General features: G+C 44.4%; 1 pseudogene; it reads right to left on the bottom strand.

The window, feature by feature from the left end:
- Positions 1–13,776: 13,776 nt before the first annotated feature.
- Positions 13,777–15,588, bottom strand: LOC123095163 (monooxygenase 2-like; annotated as a pseudogene).
- Between the last annotated feature and the right edge of the window lie 8,944 nt (positions 15,589–24,532).

Raw genomic sequence — 24,532 nt, 5'->3', positions numbered from 1 at the left:
CAGTTTCGGATCTAACTCTGTGCAGTACTACCGCGCCCCTCGAGCGGTACTACCGCCGGAGCGGTACTACCGCATCTCCAGCGCGGTACTACCGCCGTCGCGGTACTACCATGACTTGGAGCGGCACTAATTTTTTAGTACCGCACATCCAAACAGTGTTACGGTTGCTGTCAAACCTCTCATGTGACAATTATCAAGCGCTAGTTCTACTTGTTTCACTGTTTTGTTGTGTTCTTTGCATTGATCCTTCTCGCTCTTTGTGTGTGTTCTTGTGCTTTGTGTCTTAGGTGGTGGCTCCGGTGCCTCTGCTCGCCATTCCAATCCGAGCCGTGACACGGGCTCCAAGCGTCTGCGAAATCAAGATGAAGCTCCAGAGGGCTCTAGTGCCCTCAACGCAGGACCAAGACCACATCCACCAAGGACAAGGAACCCACCATAGGCATGGATGAGATGCCACTTGCTGAGTACATCACTCGAAGGAAACTCAACCCCTATGTGAATCCTCGTGCCAACTTCCGAGGGAATGATCTGTTCTAGACCAAGCAGAAGAATCTCATTTATTTGGATGTGATCAAGGCCAAGCGAAACATCTATGTGGATGTGCACTGGATCGACATGCATCATCTGAGGGAAGCGAAGCACCGGGACTACTTTGGTGAGGCTCTGGATCTTGTGGAACAATTTGGCATTGAGCACATCATCTCTTTCCATAAAGACTATGACCCTGAGATTGTGGCACAGTTCTTTGCCTCTGTGTACTTTCATCCTAATGAGGAACGGACTATGACTTGGATGACCAATGGTCAGCGGCTGTCTGCTACTTGTAAGGAGTTCATGACTTTGCTTGGTGTTCAGGATGAGGGGCTCGCCACTCCCCAAGGCATTCATCCTCATGCCAATCCCGAGTCAGCTAACAAGAACAAAATTCAGCCTTTCTATGTTGAGAAGAATCTCTCCAATGCCAAGTCATCTTGGGTGCTCAACTCCTTTCTTGACATCATGTACCAGATCTTCCGCAACTCTCTCTTTCCTCGCATTGGTGACAAGGACAAGGTGCATGTTTATCTTGTGGACATGATGTTTCTGTGTGAGGAAGCGTGCAACTCTCAGTCGCCACCACTTGATGTCTCACATATCATGTGGTGTGAGCTTCGGTTTGCGGTATTCAACTGCAAGGTCCCCATCTATGGACCTTATCTGTTTCATTTGATCTCTGCGACTTGGGAGAAGCAGTTCCCTCAGGAGGAGTTTGAGGCCCCTGGTTGGATCTGACACGAGTCCATCAGGCTCCGTGTCAAGTCTTAGTGGGCCAACACCACTTATCGTGTTGAGGCCGCGGCTGCCATGGATGTGGATGCAGATGAGGATGAGGAGGAGGCAGAGGACGAGGTTAGCTCTGAGGGTTTCATCCCTCCCACCTCTGAGCCATCTTGGGCTAAGAGGCTGAAGAACAAGATGAAGAACTTATTCTGCATGCAGGCAAAGGGGTAGTACAAGAATCGCGTTGCCTCCAAGGAGAGTCGCCGCCGTGACAAGAAGATTATGAGTCTCTTTGGAGAGGATGTTTTTGGCGGCTTTGAGGACCGCATCACTCCCGAGGCTGAGTGGATCGCTAAACAAGGCTACCAGTGGAATGATTCTGAGGAGGACGACGAGGAGACCATTCCCGATGCTGAGTCTAAGGAGGAGCGTGCGTCTGATTACTCTGCTTGATCCACCACTTGGGTTGTAGGTGTCCTATCTGCCTTTTTGGCATCTCAATGCCAACGTGGGAGAGAGTGTAGAGATTTCCGAGTCTTGTGTCATGCGTGTGTTTGCTTTGCTCGCGTTTGTTTCATTGAACCTTGCTTGCTTTGGTTTAGTTTGCTCGTGAGACTTGGTCTATCATATGGTGTAAGACATATGCACCCTATCGTACCTTACTTGAGCTTATGTTATATTGTGCTAGTTATGCTATGCTCATATTTATCATATTGTCTAGTGTTAGCCTTATTGTTGCCAATATGCCTTGCTTACAAAATATAGGGGGAGTGTTGATCCTAGTATACGTGCCGTGCAGTCCAAAGCACTTATCTAGTTAGCACGCATCTAGGGGGAGCTCGTCTATATTTTGGAGTTGTAGGGTTTGCATATGTTCTATTTTGTTTCCCTTTGTGCAAATCATGTATTGTCATCAATCCACAAAAAAAGGGAGATTGTAAGGGCATATTTATCCCTAAGGCCTTGTTTGACAGGAAGGGATTGTGGAGGTTTGGAGAGGAGAGGATTCCAGGGGATTTGGTGAATCCCCCTGTTCCACCCAATCCCCTTGAAACCTCAAATCCCCCTCCAGCCACACATCCCTCAAATCCCCCTCCATATAGAACACTGTTTGACAGAGAGGGATTTCCATATTAAACTAAAATGGTGTAAAATAGTTAAAAATCTAATCTTGCAACAGTTTTTCACATGAACAACATAATTTGCTTGACTTCGAACCAATATATCATCACATAATTGCAATGTCACATAGCAGCAACATAATCTCTCACATCAGCATGACTTGAACCAAAAATATCTCATACGTTTTCGGCATTCACAAGTCCGAGGAAAGACATGCATACATTTAAGCATGCTGAGAATACATAAGACATGCGTACATTTAAGCATGCTGGCAACAATAGCACCGACACAAAAGCAACTGACGAGACTCTCAAACAAACGATTTCGAGGGACCCTGCAAACGTCCCATTCTTCCTCTGTTTTGTTCCACTTCTCAACCTGGTTTAATGACACTAGAAAAAAACTGATGATACTGAAGAAAACAAGGTAATGTTGCTACTGTTGACAAAATTATATCTCATTTGAATTCAATGCAGATATTTTTCATTCAATTTCAATTCCAAGACCCACAAACAGAGGAGCCAGTTGACAGAGGGAGTACTTATGTACAAGTAAATGATCAGGTATATTTCAAGTAAATGATATTAAGAGCAGAACAACAATCAGGTATATTTCAAGGAATTATATCATGGCCTTGTTAGAGCTACATCAAGACCAACAGAGGTTGTAGACTGTTTGCAAAGGGAAAAGTACAATGAAGAAACAGTATGAATTGTTTCATGGCCTTGTTAGAGCTACATCAATACCAACTTAATACAGAAACTTCTAGACCGAACAGATTTTTCGTGGAAGAGAAAAACTCACAACAAAGTCCGATGAGCAAACAATTTATTTGAAGTTTGAAACAGTCACAAGGCAAGACAAACACAAGAGTAGTCTCAAGTAATTTCTTTAAAAAATATTCAGTAATTTCTTTAAAAAATGTGCAGTCACAAACCAAATTGCCTCCCTTCTGAAACTCCAAACACTACTACTACACTGTCTTATCTTAAAAAGAATGTGCAGTAATTTCGTTTGCATATACTGTGTTAGTGAGCTAAGTAAATAAACTACACTACCTTCGCCAAGCTCTGCTGCACACGGCGATAAATTCCTTTTGAAGTAATCTATCCATCCTGGAAAACAAGTGCAGCTTGCTGTTAGAGTGGCTGCAGTTTGGAATAAACTATTGCAATTGTTGGCCTCTTCTATTTATTCTCAAATTAAATCTTACCAAGGAAAAGGCCAGCTCTTCAGTCGGGGTTAAGGAGGCTGATGGTGGTGGAGCGTGGAAGAGGCTGCAAGGTCCGTGGAGGGAGAACAAGTTAGCAAGGTCCATTACATAGATTCAGTTCAATGTAAACTACAGCCAGAGGACTATTTGCTTCACCAAAAGTGCACAGAAATCAGACCTGTAGCTTGTAGTCGACAAAATAGGCAATTAAAACAGAACTACAGAACAATGGGTTCTGCACAAACTGATGCAGCAAAAACCTATGCGAGGGCCATGAATTTTAAGCACAGACTTTTGGAGCTGAAATGAAGAGTGGAGTACTTATTTTGGCAAAGTATTTGCGCTGGGATCACTGGATCACTCAGGGATGGTACTCAGGTAAATACATGGACTGATACTGGACTCGGCGAGTGCTACATCCTTTGTCAGCACAATAATCTATGGTACAAGAATAGAGGAAAGTAAGAAATCTCCACCAACCAAATAAGAAGTCAACAATGCTTCTTGCTGTTGATGCTAAATAAACAAGCAAGCAGGTGCACAACATTGTAGAACAAGACGGAGCGCTGCTCGAATATCTATTACAGAGTTGCAGAAAAGATGCACAAATGGAGATCAACTTTGTCCCCAGCAAAACAACACAATGCATCAAATACACATCTGTTCCTAAATCACAAATCCATCATAGATTATCTACTACTTGCAGATAACCACATCAAGCATTACCACTACTTGCAGTTCAAATCAAGATTCAGAGTCGATAGTGAATCACTAAACCAACAGTAACCTGCTACTAGATTCAGGGGACACAATCTAAGAGGAGGTGAACTTGGTGATGGCTTTGGTGCCCTCGGAGACGTCGTGCTTGGCGAGCTCGCCGGGGAAGATGAGGCGGCAACAATGGCCGAGCGGATTGAAGAACCCTAGACGACGAGGGGAAAGGAGGGGAGGCGAGGCGAGGGCTTACCACCGAGGAGAAGGCCAGCGGAGGAGGTACGCTGGCGTAGAGATGTCGTTCCACGATGGCGTGTTGTGGAGGAATCGAGCGGCGGCGTGGTGAGCAGGTGGCGGCGGCGTGGTGTCGTTCCTCCCAAATCCACGAGGCCCCCCTCGAGGGTTCTGTACCATGTGGAAAGGAGGGTGTAGGAGGGGGTCGGAGGGGGTTGGGCCAATGAATACCCGTGTACCAAATGGGCCCTCGCGGTTCTGCGGGGTTTCTGGGCCATGCTAGGAAATTGTCTTCAAAACCCCTTGGATCCTCTCCTACCAAACGAGGCCTAAGGTGTTTTGGTGATTGATGACAATGCTTTTGCGGACTAATCGTGTGCCTTGGGTATCTCAGACAATTCGTCACTAGGCACAAGACGGTTTGGTGCCCCTCGAAGACTATTGAAGACGACGTTTTTCTACGGTTCTTTTCGGTGGTGTGAGTCGTAGGAAAGCCGTACTATTAAGAGGGGGTCCGCGTTGGAAAGGTTCGGGTGGAATCATCACGTACACATTTTCCTCCTTTACACCACCTTTCCCTCTGTGCTTTGGAGCATCCTCCATTTTCGTCATTTGCGCAAAAAGAAGGATTCCTGGTGTTGCTGTTCTGAGGCATGCGGTAGTACTGCTCTTAGGAGCGGTAGTACCGCAGGCCACCGTGGTAGTACCGCACGCCATTGTGGTAGAACCGTAGGTTCCCACGGTAGTACCGCTCTTAAGGAGCGGTAGTACCGTGGCCTCGGACCAGACCCAGTCGCTCGTGCGATTGTAGGGGCGGATATAACTTTTTACATCCGCGCCCCTGCGCGGTAGTACCGCCCCATGCACGCAGTAGTACCGTGGGTCCTGATCTAGTACAACAACACGAGCGGAAGTAGGGGCGGATGTAATTTTTTACATCCGCTCCCTGTGCGGTAGTACCGCATGTCAGGTGCGGTAGTACCGTATCGTATTTTTGCACGGTCTGATTCTCAGCGGAAGTAGGCACGGATGTATTTTTATTCATCCGCGCCCTTCCCAGACTAGTCCATTCTAGCCTTGCGGTAGTACCACAATGGGGAGCGGTAGTACCGCGCCAGTGGAATTACCGCTCTTAGCCCTTGCGGCTCTGGCCTGGACTAGTGCCTGCCATAGCAGCGGTAGTACCGCGGCCCACCGTGGTAGTACCATGAGCCCTTGCGGTAGTACCACTGGTCTGGGGCGGTAGTACCGCAGGTCACGGGTTGAGTAAGTGGATAACGGTTGGATTTTTCTCTCCACTATATAAGGGGTGTCTTCTTCCTCTAGTTGACCACCTCTTCCAACCCTAAGCTCCATCGTTGCTCCAAGCTCCATTTTAGCCCGATCTCTCTCCCTAGCCAATCAAACTTGTTGATTTGCTCGGGATTGGTCGAGAAGGCCCCGATCTACACTTCCACCAAGAGAAATTTGATTCCCCCCACTAATCCCTAGCGGATCTTGTTACTCTTGGGTGTTTGAGCACCCTAGACGGTTTAGGTCACCGCGGAGCCATAGTCCATTGTGGTGAAGCTTCATGGTGTCATTGGGAGCCTCCAATTAAGTTGTGGAGATAGCCCCAACCTTGTTTGTAAAGGTTCGGTCGCCGTCTTCAAGGGCACCAATAGTGGAATCACGACATCTCGCATTGTGTGAGGGCGTGAGGAGAATACGGTGGCCCTAGTGGCTTCTTGGGGAGCATTGTGCCTCCACACTGCTCTAATGGAGACGTACTTCCCTTCAAAAGGAAGGAACTTCGGTAACACATCCTCGTCTCCATCAGCTCCACTCTTGGTTATCTCGTGCCTTTACTTGTGCAAGCTTATTTGTGTTGTATTCCTTGCTTGCTTGTGCACTTGTTGTTTGTTACATCATATAGGTTGCTCACCTAGTTGCATATCTAGACAACCTACTTTGATGCAAAGTTTAATTTGGTAAAGAAAAGCTAAAAATTGTTAGTTGCCTATTCACCCCCCCCTCTAGTCAACTATATCGATCCTTTCACCATCTATCTGATGGCCTATATAACGTGGCACTGGTCTGTGAAATGAACCCTAACTCACTCACTCACTCCTTGAACAACTCTAGCCGTCATCTACTGTTCCTCTCAGTGTGCTACTTCCAATGGTTTCATCCCGACGACCGCATGCACGGTTGGTCGGGAGCGCAGGTGCCTTTGGATTCCTGTCGTTCGAGATCCTTCCCGGGAGGACAGCGATAAGGTTTTAGGGAGCATCTCTGCGAGACCCCTCCCGATCCGTCCCCGTCTCCATCCGCCTCTACTTCGACTACTTCCACTGCATCGGCTCCATGGCCGGCGCCGCGGCCAATAAGAAGAAGGCCATGGACAGGAGCTCCCACTTAAGAAAAAAAAAACCTAACTCATCATAGGTATACCGAGCCCATCTTTAGCTACTTCTGGGAAAGCTATAAGCTAAGTAAGTTAAGTTCGCATGTCAAAAAGTAAGTCAAGCTCAGGGATTTAAGTTTAGAGGAAGGACTAGTTTTTTTTGGAAATGGAGGCATGCCCCCGGCCTCTGCATCGTGATGATGCATGCAGCCATCTTATTAACAATCCACAAAATATCGTCATAAAAGTCTTACAACTCGCAAATGGAGCAGAACAAAGTAAAAAAGCAAAATCACATGTTGACAAAGATAACCGATACGGTAATAAGAAGGATAAGCTCCCTAGACTCCTATCATGTTATGCGAGCGCCATCCGAACCGGTTGAATATAACCCGAGCTACCATCTCCCATTGGTTGCACCCAGTAACCAAAGGCTCCATGGATGCCATAGGAGTGAGTAAGGACCAGGTACGGATCCAAGCTGTAGCTCTGAAGATAACTTGCAAGAAAGTTAAAGTTTGTTGTCTGTTAAAAATCATATCATTCCTGCAGTCCCATATAGCCCATAATAGCGCACATATTCCAATCCGAATACGAGCCGCAGTAATCTGTTCAACCCCAGCTAGCCACGTCCCAAACAATGACGCAATATCGACTAGAGGATTAATGTTGAAGGCTATATGAATCGTTCTCCAAAGTAACTTGGCAAGTGGGCATTCAAGAAATAAATGTTGTATGTTTCCTCATGATCACAAAAACAGCACCGCGAACTTCCTACCCAATGCCTTTTAATTAAGTTGTCCTATGTGAGTATCACTTGCTTGTGGACAAACCGCATAAAAAAATTAATTCGCAAGGGAACCTTAACCTTCCAAATGTGCAACGACCTTGAGAGTGGGCCAGAATTAATCAAATCCATATAGAATGATTTCACCGTAAACATCCCATTCTTAGTTAACTTCCATTGTGTCGAATCCGGCTGGTCGGAGAGTTGAACTTCTATCAATCTTCGAACCAAGTGCATCCAGGCGGTCCATCTCTCACCAACTAACGTACGTCTAAACTGGATGTTCAAGGGAATGGTTTGAAGGACTGTGCCTACGTAATCCTCCTTACGTTGCACAATATTATAGAGGGTAGGATATTGGACGGCCAAGGGCGTCTCTCCTAACCACATATCTTCCCAAAATCTTGTTGACATCCCATTGCCAACAAAGAATTTGACTCTACGAAAGAACAAGTCCTTCGTTCTCATAAGTCCCTTCTAGAATGGCAAGTCATTCGGGCTCATGGTAATTTGGGCTAATGTTTTTGAGTGCAAATACTTATTGCGCAGGATTTGAGACCACATACCCTCCGCCTTTGTCTCTAACCTGTATAACCATTTGCTCATAAGACATTTATTCTTAATTTCTAGGTTCTCAATACCGATACCCCCTTGGTCTTTAGGTCGGCAAAGGATATCCCATCGCGCGAGACGGTATTTCCTCTTGGCCTCATCAGACTGCCAAAGGAAACGAGATCTAAAGAAATCAAGTTGCTTTTGAACCCCTTTCGAAATTTCAAAGAACGAAAGTAGAAACATCGGCATACTAGTCAGTACTTAGTTAATCAGGACTAGCCGACCTCCATATGACATAAGCTTGCCCTTCCAGCAGCTAAGTTTTTTTTAATTCGTTCTTCAATACACTTCCATTCTTTATTGGATAGCTTATGGTGATGGATCGGAATACCCAAGTAACTGAAAGGTAAAGCACCTAATTCACATCCAAACAATTGTCTATAAGTGTGTTCCTCGTCTTTGGCCTTCCCAAAGCAGAACAACTCGCTCTTATGAAAATTAATTTTTAAGCCAGACAATTGTTCGAAAAGACATAAGATAAGTTTCATCTTACGTGCCTTAGCCATGTCATGTTTCATGAATAGGATAGTGTCATCAGCATACTGTAGAATGGATACCCCTCCATCGTCTAGATGAGGAACTAGACCCTCTACCTGGCCATGCTGCTTGGCCCTGCCAATAATGACGGCCAACATATCTGCGACAATATTGAACAAGAGAGGAGACATGGAGTCCCCTTGTCTCAACCCCTTATGTGTATGAAAATAGTGACCAATATCATCGTTCACCTTGATTCCGACACTACCCCTCTTGACTTGGGCATCCACTTGGTTCCTCCAGGCTTCACTAAAACCTTTCATGCGCATGGCCTGTTGAAGAAAAGACCACTTTACTTTATCATACGCCTTCTCAAAATCCACTTTGAAGATAACCCCATTTAGTTTCTTCGAGTGGATCTCATGAAGCGTTTCATGTAGAACGACCACCCCTTCTAGTATGTGTCGCCCCGGCATGAACGAAGTCTGACTTGGTTGGATCACTGAATGAGCAATTTGTGTCAATCTATTGGTTTCAACCTTTGTGAAAATTTTGAAACTCACATTCAACAGGCATATGGGCCGCAATTGTTCGATCCGAACTGCCTCATCTTTCTTAGGTAGCAGCGTTATCGTACCAAAGTTAAGATGAAATAACTCTAAATGGCCGTTGAAAAAATCGTGAAATATAGGCATAAGATCATCTTTAATGATATGCCAACATTTCTTATAGAATTCAGCTGGAAACCCATCTGGTCCCGGTGCTTTATTCGGCTTCATTTGTGATATTGCCTGAAGAACCTCTTTTTCAGTAAACGGTGCAGAGAGAATATCATTCTCTGCTGCCTGTAATTGAGGAATGTCATCAATCACAGATTCATCAAGTGACACCGTACTTGAATTCGGGGGTCCAAAAAGTTTCTTATAATAATTTGAAATATATGCTTTCAGGTTTTCATGTCCCACTATTGTCCCCTCGTCCTGTTCAAGCTGTATAATTTTCTTCTTCCTTTGTTTACCATTTGCAACCATGTGGAAGAATTGTGTATTGTCGTCCCCATGGACAACCTTAAGCGCTTTCGCACGCAATGCCCACTTAAGCTCCTCCTCTCTCAAGAGAGCTCATAGACCTTGCTCAGCCTCGGACTTGGTTCGTTGCTCATTAACAGAAAGAAGAGTGGCTTCAGCCTTTAAGTCTAGTGCCTCAATCAACTGAGTAAGACGCTCTTTTTCTAGTTTGTAAATCCCACTCTCATTTCTGGCTCACCCTCTCAGAAACTGTCGGAGATGACTAATTTTATTTTTCCATCTCTCAACATGCGTCCTTCCACTAACCGACTTATCCCATTCGCGTGCAATGATCTCCAAAAACCCTTCTCGCTCAAACCAGCTTTGTTCGAAAGAGAAAGTATTTTTATTTGCCACATGGGTAGCCTCACCCGAGTCTAATAGAAGTGGTGTGTGATCCAAGATCGCTCTCTGCATCGCGTGGACCAACACCAATGGATATTTTTGTTCCCACTCCACACTAGCCAGTACCCTATCCAGCTTTTCATAAGTCGGAGTGGGTAACGAGTTGGCCCATGTAGATTGTCTACTGGTGAGTTCTATTTCTCTTAAATTAAGAATCTCGATAATCATATTAAACATCATAGACCAACGTCCATCAAAATTGTCATTGTTCTTTTCATCTCTCCTCCTGATGATATTAAAATCTCCCCCGACTAGTATTGGCAGATTTTCATCTCCACAAATCCGCACCAAACCAGCCAAAAAAGTCTGGTTTGAATTCAGTTGTGCTGCCCCATATACAGCAACAAGAGACCACCGGACTAGTAATAGAGAAATTTTGTTCCTCAAACTTTTGAGGAGTTAAGTTTAGTGGAGCAATATAAGGAGTTATTAATGTTTAGGAGAAAAGCTCGAGGCTTTGTAGCTAATACGTGTAGGGTGTGCTTCATAGAGGAGAGTGTATGTGGGCGTATGTGAGCATATTTGATTGTAATCTCTACTACTTAGAAAGAACATAAGGTTCCCATTTCATCTTTCTTTTCACCACCCCTTCGTCCAACCTTTCATGTGTCTCTACAACTTACTAGTTAGCATGCACGTGCAACGCACGTATTAAACATGAAAAATTCTAACCAAATAGTGATAGATTTCTTGAATTTTTTTTAAATCATACAGAGTGCATAATACCCAATTCTTGACTCATACAAACAATTTGATTTTCGGTTTTGGGCCTTGGTGCTCTTGTGTCTGGCTCTGACGATCTTCCTGATGTCGCATCTATGTTTACCCCAAGCTTTAGTGTTTTTCTTCTTCTGTTTTTAGGTTGTCACTCCGTTTTTCCTAATTATAACCAGAAAATGTTAGGGTTTTTTCTGGCTTCCTTTATAAACTGGATCATCTCTCTCTTCTTAATAAAATGCTGGACCCCTGCCCTCATGATGAGGTTCTTCCAAAAAAATGATATATCAATCTTCATGAATCAACATTCTTCTACAAACAAATATCTCTTATCTAAATGCACAGTTTCTCATTGCATAGTGCCCAAATGATTATAATCTCCTGTAAATGAATTTCAGTGTGTGAAAAAAATATCCAAGCGGGCTTCGGCCCATTGCAGTATATGTCAAACATACTACCATTTGAATTTTTTGCAGATCATATAGTTATAGTAATCGAATCAGAAATTAGAACCCCCTTGTTGGACAATGGATTATTATAAAGTTTCATCACCATTCTCCATACACAGACACATACAAGTATTGTTCAGTAAATAACCATTTATGTATCAACAAAATTTAGTAAAGAACTATTACTAAGAGATAATCTAGTGTCGTTCACAAAAGTGAGAAGATGCCATTGTCAAAGTTCAGTGACAATTTCCTTGAGGGACTATGAAGGCTAAGGTGAAACAAGCAAAAACTGCTGGAGGTGGACGAACAGTGCTCGGGCGCCCTTGCTATCGGAATCGAGTCCGATTGTTATGTGTGGGTGATAATTGACAACTAATAAATCTGCAACATCAAACCAATAGAGCCAACGCCAACGTTGTTATCTCCTCCCTTCACCCATGTTTGGAAGTTCACATATTGGAATCGATCCGATTGTTATCTCCTCCCTTCTATTTGGCCTTCATATTGGAAACATCACACCTGTATATAAAAATTCACATTTAGATATGCTATATAAGAAAGAACATCAAGATACCAAAGGTATGCTTGGTTTGTAAGAAATTAACCACCTTTATTTAAAATTCAGAGAATATTGCAGTTCAAATGATTACCTTGATGCTATCTGCTCTTGCTGGCCTTCACATTCTAAATATATAGTCAATAGCATAAAGATTTAAGTTTATCTGGTTGTTAATATATAGTAGTACCGAACTGATTATAACGTACTATTCTGCTGAAGAATAAGTGATATACATATGTACGTAACCAAGACATCACAGTGTGGTAAAGAAATTAATGAGTACGGTAATCTCCAAATTTCATTCCTATAAGAAAGAAAAGAAGACCGAGCCTTCAGTCTCTGCGTACACTACGTAACTAATATGACTATATGACAATACAATTACCATCTACAGTCCAAATGAAAACATACTAAATTGGAAGGACATGAAAGAAAAATACATCACTATGGCTGCCATGGCATGTCATTTCTAATCTTTTCTTCCTTATCAGGCTGCCCTGCGTCAGTCTCAACAGAATTTCGAGGACTAAACCTGCAAAGACATAAGTAATCTGCATATCCAAGGTTCCAGATATGGTAGGATATCTTCACTCATGTCTTCACAGAAAACCACCAATGCATAATATGATATCTCCTACAAAATCATATTGATTATTCGCATTACATAATTACCACGGAGTTGTCATGCAAAATTAACCAATATTTATATCCAAAGTCTCTCCCTATTTTACCTTAACCCCATCTGATGGGTCTTCAACTGCATTTAAGATGCATGGAACTACACTCTCATAGTGAGATCGAATTTCTGGCTGCACGTGTTCAGCAAACTGACCAAGAGCAAATGATGTATTACCTCTGACCATCCGCTTTTGACCCTTTCAAAATTCTAAAACAACTCTGAGACATTCCTCCAATTAATCCTCAAGACATGCCAGGCGGCGCTCTTGATCCGTCCACGAGCCATGGATCACCTAGGCCGGTGGCGGAAAGGCAACGACGCTCGCCGGCGTGCTCCCCAGTGGCACGCGGGACGACGGTGGGGCGAGGAGATCCGGCGGGCTCCGGCTCTAGGACGCAGGCGCTCAAGCGAAAGCTCCCCCCCCCCTGGTGGTCAGCGGCGGATGGGATCGGGTAAGCGCACAATGGGGCTGGGTCTCCCAGCGGACGGCCTCTCACCATGGGATGTTAGCGCTAATTACGCGGTGGCATTAAATGGATACGTAACGAACCTTCTTTTCATCCGATCGTGGGACGGCAGAGTTTTCGTCCGCCTCTTCAAATTGCTAGAGGCACTTTTGATGAGGGTTTATTGTGATTTTGGCGGTTAGATCTAAATGAGTGGGCTTAATCGTGTGACTCTAATTGCTATAATTGTTGTGTGTACGTTAGACGGGGTGCGCTTAGGAAAGATAATGTTCGCTTGTTTAATAGTATATAGTAGAGAAAAGAGAACATAAGGTTTCCATTTCACCTTTCTTTTCACCACCCCTTCGTCCAACCTTCCATGTGATAATCAATCACCTTAATTTACTTACTTTCTGTTTCACTTTAATTTATTTACCTCCTGAATCAATTCAACTTTAAGTTACTTACCAAATTTCTAATCAAAATATAAGGTAAAATTATTTTGCGATAAAAATATAAGGTAATTCACTGTCAGAATTTGATGAACATTTGTTTACACAATTGTATTATTATTGGCAGATAAATCACAAGCTAACGTACTAAAATATTTATATCCCGTTGCAACGCATGGGCATTGTTCCAGTGAAAAAAAAGTTTAGGGGAAGGGCTTTTAGTTGAAGGCAGGTATTGAAATAGTCTGTGTGCCGGATCAAAGATATAGATTTGTCCAGCTTTGCTAGACAGCTATCGAAATAGTCTGTGTGCCGCAGTCGGAGTCCGGCATCATGAGTCTGCTATCGAAAAAGTATACTGTATTAAGTTACATTTCTCACAGCTCACAGCGTGCCGCAGTCGTAGTCCGGCATCATGAGGAGCCCCTTGGCGAGCATCCCGGACAGCAGCCTGTCCCGCGCAAACCTCACCACGGCGTGATCGCTCTGCTGCAGCAGCCCCACCATGTAGGACGCGGCGATCACCTGCGCGCTCCTCCACCGCCGGATCCCTGCGTACCGGCGCAGAGCCGCCTCGACCGACTCCCGTTCCTTCCCGACGATGGCGTCGCCGAGGCACCGCGCGAGGACGACCGCGTCCTCCAGCGCGACGCACGCGCCCTGCGCCAGGTCCGGCGTCGTCGGGTGGAGCGCGTCGCCGGCGACGCACACGTTCCCCTTGCTGATGCTGGCGAACAGGAGCGACAGCGGGGGACGGTACCGCAGGGGCGCCACGAGGACGTCGTTCATCTCGCTCCTCTCGACCGCTTCCAGCACATCGGCGGGGGGCTTGATGCTTCTGAGCTTCGCCAGCACGAACTGCTTCATCTCCGCCGGGTTCTGCTCGGTGTCATCCTTACCGTCCGGAGTAGGAGGAGACCATGTGAAGAACCAGTAGACGTCGGTGTGGTTGCAGGGGACCAAGCCCGCGCGGAATCCCTGGCCGCTGAACTGCAGCATCTTGTGCTCGAAGCCATGGCCGTCGGGGTACTTGGCGTGGCCCCGCGTGGCCCTGCGCCCCGAGTCCCGCGGCTTGGCGAGCCCCAGCCATTTCGCCACCACCGAGTTGATCCCGTCACAGCCGATCAGCACCTTTGCACGGAGAGTTGAGCCGTCAGCAAGATGGAGGATCTTGGCGTCGCCGTCGCCGTCGCCGTCTTGGTCGTCGATGGAGACGATCTTGGAGGAGTAGCGGATGGTGCCTCTGGGCAGTTCTTCCTCCAGTGCCTGGAGCAGCACGTTACGCTGCACGCACTGGGCTTCATGGGGTCCCCTGCATCGTCAAGGATTACTTCACGAAGAACAGAGTAGCTCTAAACCAACTCTGTAATTCAGGTTAAGGATCCGTGTCTCACCATTTTCCTTGCACCCGGAGATCAATCTCTCGCGCCACTTCCCCTGTTGTCGAAGACATGACACACGCCCTACCAACAACGAAGGAGAACATCTAATTAATTACAAACCCAACGACTGAAAATTGATGGGAAATCGAGTGATTAGAACCATGCGCACCCCTTGATCTGCAGGTGTTTCCTCCTAATGGTGTCGCCTACCCCAAGGGCATCAAGCGCGCGGAAGGCGTTCGTCCATGCGGCGATCGCGAACCCGGAAGTCCGGAGCACCGGCGACGACTCCAGCACCACGCACCGAACGCCCTTCCTGCGGTTCATCCCCGTCTGAGCACATCAGGATGCAGAATTGCAGACATATGTATGTATGTACAGGCTGGAGGACGAAGCTTTGCTTTACCTGTGGAGTCCCAGGGCGACGGCGAGGCCTGCCACGCCGGCGCCTGCGATGACGAATTGACGATCTCCTCGGCGGCGTCCTGCTGCTCCACCATGTTTACCATGTCTTATGGAGTGATGGGACAGGCTGACTGACTGACTATAGTTTGCTCGCGAGACTTGTGCTGAACAGTGGTGCGCTGGGATGGCGTTGACCGTTGAGCGAATCGAGCATTCCTGGTGAGTGTATATATAAAAATATGTCTGCAGTGTTAGCAAGAGGGAGCATTGATGAGATGAGATCAGATCAGAGAAAGGGTTTCCTTTGCTTGAAGAAAAAGAAGCCGAGAAGGAGAAGAATGGCGTCACTGCTGATGATGCAGTGAGCCAGGGAGGGAGGGAGCTTCGTGTCGAGCCGCATCCAAGGAAGTACAAAGAAAATGGCCCATGCCTCTCTTTTTCTTCTGAAGCAAATGGCCCATGCCTCCAAACCGAGTGAACATGATCAAGTGTTTGTGTCTGACTGCCCGAGGTGAGCTGGTCAATTTTTAATTTGATGCCGCGAGAAATTTGGCGGAAACTTTTCAATGGGATAAATTGAGTGCGAAACAAATGGTCTGAGCAATCAGGCTAGGGTTGCTCTTTGTACATCTCATTTCAACTCTACAATCGGGAGATGTTGGGCTTGTTTGAGCTTTCCGCGTGCAGTGGGATAAGTTACAGATCACGGCTCGCTTGGTTGGAGAAATTGAGGAATAGGTGCAGTGGGATCGCTGGCTCCCGAGCTCTTAGGGGTTGTTTGGATAGCAAATATTAGGCGTTGATTTATATAAAACGAGTTTTTACCTGATTTTTAGCAAAACCAGTTTTACTATTTTTTCTGTTACTACTAAGTGTGCACGTGCAACGCACGAATAACCGTACAAAGGAAATCCCCCCTTCATAATAAGATGATTTTTTTTAGAAAAAAAAACACTGTTACACATCAAAAGCAGTCAACTGGATGAGTTTCTACTAACCCCTTGCAAGAAATGAAATAAAAACCGGATAAACTCCTCACTTCATAATCCGCAGACCAGACCATGCATGTTCGTATTATGCGAATGGGCCATTCGAAAATAAAATTTATATTAGCTACTTTCCATTTAATGTATGTCCCGTACTAATACTAATGTAGTTGTAGAAAGAGTATCTCCTTTTACCTGAGAGCGGCGTTTTGACTCCTAGGTGCATATGCATCCATTGTCGAAATACACATTTCGAAAACTTGAAAAATCCGGAACAAAAATCCCACGTGTATATCCGGACATTTTATGTGCGTGCACAAGGTTTCAGTGAAAAACGACGTTTTTTGTGGCTTGTGTAAAAAAGATAAAGAAATGCCTCGTGAATAGTTAGAATGAAGCATCAGAAATTGTCTTTTTTTTACACAAGCCACAAAAAACGTCGTTTTTCACTGAAATCTTGTGCACGCACATAAAATGTCCGGATATACACGCGGGGTTTTTGTTCTGAATTTTTCAACTTTTCAAAATGTGTATTTCGACAATGGGTGCATATGCACCTAGGAGCCAAAGGCAATTACCGCTTTTACCTGGACTTCAATAATTTAAAGCGCTCTTAGTTCAGTTCGGTAGGGGGCGGATCTCCAAAACCCGACGCCGTAGGTTTAACTGTATGAACTTCTACCAACCATTTGCAAGGAATAAAATAAAAACATACTGGATTAACTTCTTCGTAGAGAACTTATGGGCATAAGCTATTTAGTCTGTGTATAGTAAAAAATGGAATAAAAAAATCCAAAATGTCTATTTTATAATGCAAACTTCACAAGACTTGTGATACAATTAAGCATTGTACACATGGACATGGTAGAGACACAAACTTGGAACAAAGGGACAAAACTGGAAAATATGAACATACTAAATGAGTCCCAAACATTAAATTTTATCAGCAGTATAATTGATTAAGGGCCATACACTATCGCAAGGATAATCCTAATATGATTGTTCATGGTTCTTACATGATGAACCATAAATTTTCCCAAAAACAAACAAGGAAAACGGCATCCAATAATATCTGGTTTATAAGAACAAGCTCATGTCATACATACATGATAATAACGCAAGATTCACAAATCAACATCAATCTTAATTAACACGTAGAACAATGTCAATTATAACCATGCCGGTCCAAGGAACAATTTAACAATCTATACTGATCACAATTGGTTTAATTTTACACATAGAATTATATGAATGTTTGTGTCTGCAAGTCATTGATGCTGCCAGAGACAGGGTTCATACATATATAATCTACATTAGATGTAGAACCATTAACTTGGGTGGTCCTGGAGTAATAAAGGAAAGGTTGCAACACTGTTTGTGTCTGCAGGTCATTGATAGTGCCAGACACTGCGCAGTAGAGACACTGAGCAGTAGAGATTGATAGTCTAATTTGGTAGTACATTATGTGCCATCCTCCCATCTTACCTGAACAAAAGAGTATAATTTTAGTTCATAGATGATCACTGAACCAGCCTGCTATATATTCATGCTGAATAACTAAAAAAGCACAACCCTTAATCCATCTTAATTAGAACATAACTTCTCATTATGAGTTCATTTTCTAAGAAACGTTTTAATCCCCATGCCATGCTTACCCGAAGGTCAAAATCTAAAAAAACAATGCATTTTAGCTGTCAGGCTCCGAAAACAATCTTATTTGGTATAGGTGGATTGACAAGTCCCATACAAAATGGATTATTTCAAGCTCTTCAGGAACTTCCAATATGGAACAACGAATTCCAATAATTAAGATTCAGATTCTGTATGCAATGTTGCCAAATGAAAAAGAATAGCATTTTATGTGCATACTTTTTTACTGACCTTTACATATTATAATTCCTATCCTTGACGCAGAACATGTCTTATTTTTGTGCTTAGTTTAAAAGCCTACAAAATAATTTTCTCTGCCTCTGAAAAAATATTAGATGGAAATAATGTTTACCAGCAACAAAATAATACTGTAGTATATATCAAAATATAGTGTTGCAGCTGTCGTGTACATCTGTCGTGTGGCTTTAAGAAAGAATTAGTTTGATTGTTTAATAGTAAAATACTAGTAAGCGTGCACGTGCAACGCACGTATTATTATCAAAGTTTTAAATAGCCGTCTATAGCACCGATATAGCCTACTATACCGGTTTGAGCAGGATGATGCTAATGCTCTGTTTGGATGTTGATATTCAAGGCCTTGGAATTGAATTGGCCCCAATATCAAATCCTCCCGACTTTGATATTGACATTGCACCCGAATTCTGGTGTTTGGATGTTCACAGAATTGACATCTGGAATTTGCATGAGAGGGCCAATTGCAAAGCGTGTTTGGATGGCCAATGTGTACATTGGAATTGGTTATTGTCATAGGATGCACATTGTACTTCTATGTAAATTTTTAGTTAAATTCTATGCATCATGTGAATATATTTTTTAATGTTTAAATTTAAAGAATACAACCACAACACTTGCAAAAAAAAGCGTTACTTGCACAAAAAAGGGCATCACTACTTATACAACAACAACTTTTTCTTCCACAGCCAAATACAGTACAACTATCCCGAGCTACTCTTTGTGAGATAAGGTATGTCATCCAGACAACTACACAATAATTAAGTAATTATGCATCAATGTGTACAACATATATCAATCAATCAAGATAATGTATGTTCAGTCAAGCATCGGAAGGACTGGAAGCAAAATTTGTATCAACATCACACGTTTATAACGGACCAATATCACACACAAACCACGTCAAGTACTTTGGATCTGCCTGCTGGGGAACAAAGCTCAAATCGATTGACCTGCAGAAGACAGTTGTTTTTCAGAACATCAGCACATAGTGTGGGGGTTTGAAGGGATCAGGGGATTGGGTTTTCTGCCTAGGAAAGGGAGGGGGCTAGTGGGACGGACGCACGGGGAGGGACGGGAGCCATCTGCCATGGGGGCATGCGCGCGGTGGTGGGTCAGGCCAACGACGGCCAGTGGGGCGGACGCATGGGGAGGGAGGACGGGCTCGCGAGGAGGGAGGCAGGTGCGCGGAGAGAGAGGTAGGCACACAGGGGAGGAGCGGATCCGCCGGAGAGATGGGAGAAGGAGGAGGGTGGAGAGGGGCTGACCAGCGCCGCCGGGACCTCCCGTGTCGCGCTTCCGTTCGTCTTCTGTAGCACACGTCTGGCCTGTTTCTTTTCGCTTGAGAGCGGGCGAAGCGGTAAGTCGAACGAGCAATCCCAAATATCTCACGAAGTCGAGCTCTTGTGCTCTGAATTCAGGAACAGCCAAGCGGGCTGGGAGAGTGGGCTAGCGAATATCGCGGGCCAATTCAGCGAGTCAATTCTGTGACCATCTGAACAATGGCATTCGGGTTGCCCAATGCCAATATCAATTTTTAGGCCCCAATATCAACATCCAAACGAGGTATAAATGGTATTCATAAACAATTATTCACTAAAGTTATGAGATAGTCTTTGTTTTCATTGTAATACATGTCTCATTAATAAAATAAGAATTCAGCTACAAGCCACGTAACACGTAAACACCAACATTACAGGACTGATAAGATAGGATAATCCTACGCAAAAAAACCAGTCCCTCTCCATCAAGGAAAAGGAGACAGAAAAAGAAGGAAAGATTGATCTTATTGTTTTTCCTGCTCTAATAAAATACCTGATAGTAACATTCCACGATACAGACGAACTCGAGTGACCAAGATCGCACATTTTGACATGAAATGTTAGCAACTTAAAATGTACACCAGAATTACAACAAAATAGCAGGTAGCAACTCAAAAAGATTCAGATGTTTCTTCATGCACTTTCTGTTCAACTCACCCATGTCTTCTCTTTTTATACCATCAGTGCTCCGAGGAACTTGAGACTTCAGAATGAGGCCTAGGCAGACGTATGCGCACCACCTAAATGAGAGAACAGGCCTGGAGAAGCATGAGGAGCCGATGCACCACCTTGATCGATGGTGTCAAGTGTTCTAGAAGCCTCATGACCAGTACACCGGCGATGTACGACATCCCGGACAAGCTCACAACGATTGTAAGGTAGTAAATGAGAGTCTTGAAGTATGTCATGGCTCTTTTGTGGCCATAACCTTCCCGAGCGCTAGCAGAGCGATGCAGGCAAGCGAAGCACTGGTGACGTCCATCATCTTGTTCTCCCTGTCGTTACTCTCGCGGAACGACAACCCGCAGAGCACTGGTGGAAGTAGCCCGAACACCATGTGTGAGAGCAGTGGTAGAACCATGTGGAGCCAGGCTTTCGACCACAACCAAGCTTGAGTCAGTAGTGGCCGACCTTCTCATTTGTCCTCGTTCATGACTCCGCTGTCTCTCAAATCAGCAATCTGTTATCCACAAGAAAATGATATGTTAGTTTTTGGAGTTTTGGATGTGAGTTTTCTGTAATCACTAAAATATTTTGAAAATTCAGCCACGAGAGAAGTTCGTTACATTGTGAAAAATGAGAGGAAGTCCACCAATAAAGTTGGCTATGCCCAAGATGAAAGTAACTGACATGTTTATGGCGCCGCTTGATGCTGCTCTTGAAACAACGAAGAGGCTGGTGATTGACTTCACTAAGCCTCCATACACTGGCTTTCAGTATCCCAATCACCACTCTGTTGTTGCCTAGGAGTAGACGGATTCACATCGACTGACAACACTACATCTGTTGCTCGAGGAATTCGAGACTTTGGTCTGTCGCCCCTTCGGATGATACATGGTATAGGGAAAAATACTTGGTGATCAGATACACAAGAAAGACTTAGACGGCACAAAAGATAAAGGCAGCAACTTTCACAGAATTGGTTGTCGTCGGAGATTTGTTTGTTCAGTACATGCATGTGAAACTTATCTTGATTAACTCACTGATGATAGATAGTGTGCAACTGTGGAATAATAAATCTAAAAGGAAAATAATTTGGCCTGTTACGATATTTGTCACAATTGGGCTGAAAAATGCGCCGTTATCTGCAGTTCCGCGAGCATCTAAGCAAATTAAGTTACTATTATCAGACTGTATCTCTGAATAACAGTAAGTAGCTCATGCATGCATGCTGATCACTTAATCGGACCTACCTTTGTCGCCAATTAGGTGGTGAGTTGGATCCATGATAGCTTCACCAGCAGGCATTTCATCGGTTACAACTTCAATCACATCTTTCTTGAAGATTTCTGCATGCGATGTTTCTACTCTCTGGAAACACTATTTTAATATGGGTGTAAGGTGGATTGGCAAGTCCCTTCATAGAAATTTAATGGTGAATAAACCTGAATGTGACAGGGGATCTTAGCACACTTCAAGAATTTTCAAGCCTCATCAGGAGCATGGTCAGGCAATATAAAATGTCTAGAAAATAATACACTTTTCCAAAATATTGCAAGACGCCTTGTTGCGGGAACTCTTGTTACAGCTTGAAGAAATAAATGTTGAAGCAGTTATGAGAGTTTTTCTGACTTGAGAAGCCCTTCAACGTTAGAAGGGGCCTGGCACCATGAGAGGGCATCAAGAGGGAGTGGCCCATTTTGCGATGAATTTTTGCTACATTGCTGTCACAGGAGAGAGAGAGAGGGAGAGTTAATACAAACTGAATGGAAGTAGCAAATGAGCATTACGCAAGCTCTTCCGTTTTATTAGAACCTAGGTTAGCGCATAAACCGGTCGACCGTAGAGATAGTAGTGCAATCTCAATCTCTCAGATAGTAGCGCTGATAGCTGACTACTGAGATAATCCTACTTGCCACCACATCCTTATATAAGCTAGTGTTACACAAAAATGCCAAATCAGAGCTAACAAAGGGCATACAGTAGTGCAATCTCAATCTCTCATAGTGCAGTGCCACTTTCTACATCCCCTCGCTCATAGTCACTAAAAGGTTTTCAACAATTGATCTTGGCTCCACTTTTACTCTAGCTTGTCATTGCCGAACAATACAAGACTTGAGTTGCAGGTGGTTCTTGCCTACTTTCACAGTTTTGTACAGCTAAATGCCTAAAGCAAATGGTTCTCAATACAAAATGCAGGCAACGGTGCAAATAGGATCTAATTCAGGCAAGCAGTCAGAAGATTTCCGTAGCAAATTGTACAAGTAGCAGGAAGAAACAAATAAAATGTAAATAAAGAATAGCTTACCTTCAGTACATGATTTTTCCTAAGAAGGAAGGCGAGATGAACACAATATGTATACTCAGTAGCCCGGCCTGATGAGTTAAGAACCTAACAAAAATAGCAGAAAAACACATTGGAGTCGCAAATCATCTATTGTAGGCCATGAATCCAACATTTGAATGATCTGTCGAGGATAATGACAATAACAGAAACAACATACATTAGAATCGCACACCAGAAACTGATACATAGGGCTAATTAGTTTACCCAATCCAATACACTCAAGTAAATGTAAAAAAATCCTACTTGTCAGATAGTAGTGTCATACAACAAACTTCAGAATTTAGCACATCTCTGAAATCAGGACAAAGTCTCATAACCTAAAATCGTTTCAGTCTCATTATTCATGGATGAACACTTCTATAGCATTGCGATCAGTATAATATTGAGTACCTGTCAGATGGTAGTGTCGTAGAACAAATGGTACTTGCCCGCGTCCATGGGGCAGCAGAGGAGAGCGGTAGGCGGCGACGACGGCCCATGCTCACGTCCATGGGGCAGTAGAGTAGGAGCGGATGGCGGCGACTGAAATCCGCGCTCGTGGGGCAGTAGAAGAGGAGCGGGCAGCGGCGACGGCGATCCGCGCTCGCGCCCATCTGGCAGCAGAGGAGGAGCGGCGGGCGGCGGGTGGCGGCTTCGATCCGCGCTCGCGTCCGTCGGGAGCAGAGGAGTAGCGGCAAGGCGTTGTGATGACAAAGAGAAAATCACGGATCAAGGGATGGTAATCCCCGCTAATCACGGACGCGGGACTGGTATTTCGTGCTGGTGGATGGATGGTGGAGGTGGAGCACGGTCAGTCACGGAAATTTGCTAAGTGCACACCATAGAGGTATTAGATGAATCACGGCTGTTAGATTAAGATTTGTGGGACTAATTGTGTGGTGTTGATTGGTTCGTGTATTTTGTGGGACTAATTGCCGGGTGCACGTAAGAGAGTTTTTGTTTGATTGTTTAATAGTAGTAGAGATTAATAGTAGTAGATATATAGAAGAATCAGTTTCTATAAGACTATGTTTAGGTTGGAAAGTGTGTTTATCAGACCCTTATTTGACAATTGGAAAGTGTGTTTGTGAGACCCTTATTTGACAATGATTCAAACTATTCCTATTCTTCCGTGATCTTCCCATTCTCCGGTCAAATTTTGTTGAGGTACGCAAGTACAGTAGAGTGGGCTCACCGATCTCGCCGGATGGCCGCATACAGGCTCATGTAGAAGCTAGGTACCGAGGAAAGCATTGGATCAATTCGATCCGCCTGCTGCCGAACGCATAAAATTATGGCCGTGAGCACGCACACAAATGTAGAACCTTGCTGTGCAGAGCAATGGCTGGATAATTCTATCGGCCGGCTGCAGAACGTATTAAACGACGGCGTGTGCACGTGCATGTAGAAGGTAGCTACCGGGGAACCAACTGGGTCGATTTGATACGCCGGTTGCGGACGCATGTATGGGAATGCTAAGGAGCTGACCTTGGCGGCGACCACCAAGATGGATGACACTGAAGAAGTGGCGGCCGGTGGCCGGCAGCTAGGGGAGGACGGCCTCGATCTGTGGCACACCGGGGAGAACTCATCGCGGCTGTCGTCGGTCACTGGTGTTTGTAGATTCTAATTATACGGCTGATGAACGTGCCCAGGAGGATCGGTGAGTAAGGATATACGAATCCTAGGATGGGCTCGAGAGATATAGGAATCGCGTTTATAGAAAAATGACTAATGGTGGTTTTTCTACAAACCCGAAATTCCAGGTTTATGGGAATCTAGTTTTGCACATCTGTGGATTAGTTGGAAGAGCCAAACTTGGTTTTAGTCGGTCAAACCGTTTTTCTGTTTTATATAAAATGGATTCTCTATATTCCATCTATCCAAACAACCCCTTGGAGTACTTTATTTTAATTTAAAGCAATCAAATTAAGTTTTTTTAGTGAACAGAGCGTACCTCAAAT

The sequence above is a fragment of the Triticum aestivum genome, chromosome 4B (assembly GCF_018294505.1).
Source record: "Triticum aestivum cultivar Chinese Spring chromosome 4B, IWGSC CS RefSeq v2.1, whole genome shotgun sequence".
NCBI classification, from domain to species: Eukaryota; Viridiplantae; Streptophyta; class Magnoliopsida; order Poales; family Poaceae; genus Triticum; species Triticum aestivum.
Note: the sequence above shows the minus strand (reverse complement) of the source record. Positions and strands in the feature narration are given on the sequence as shown.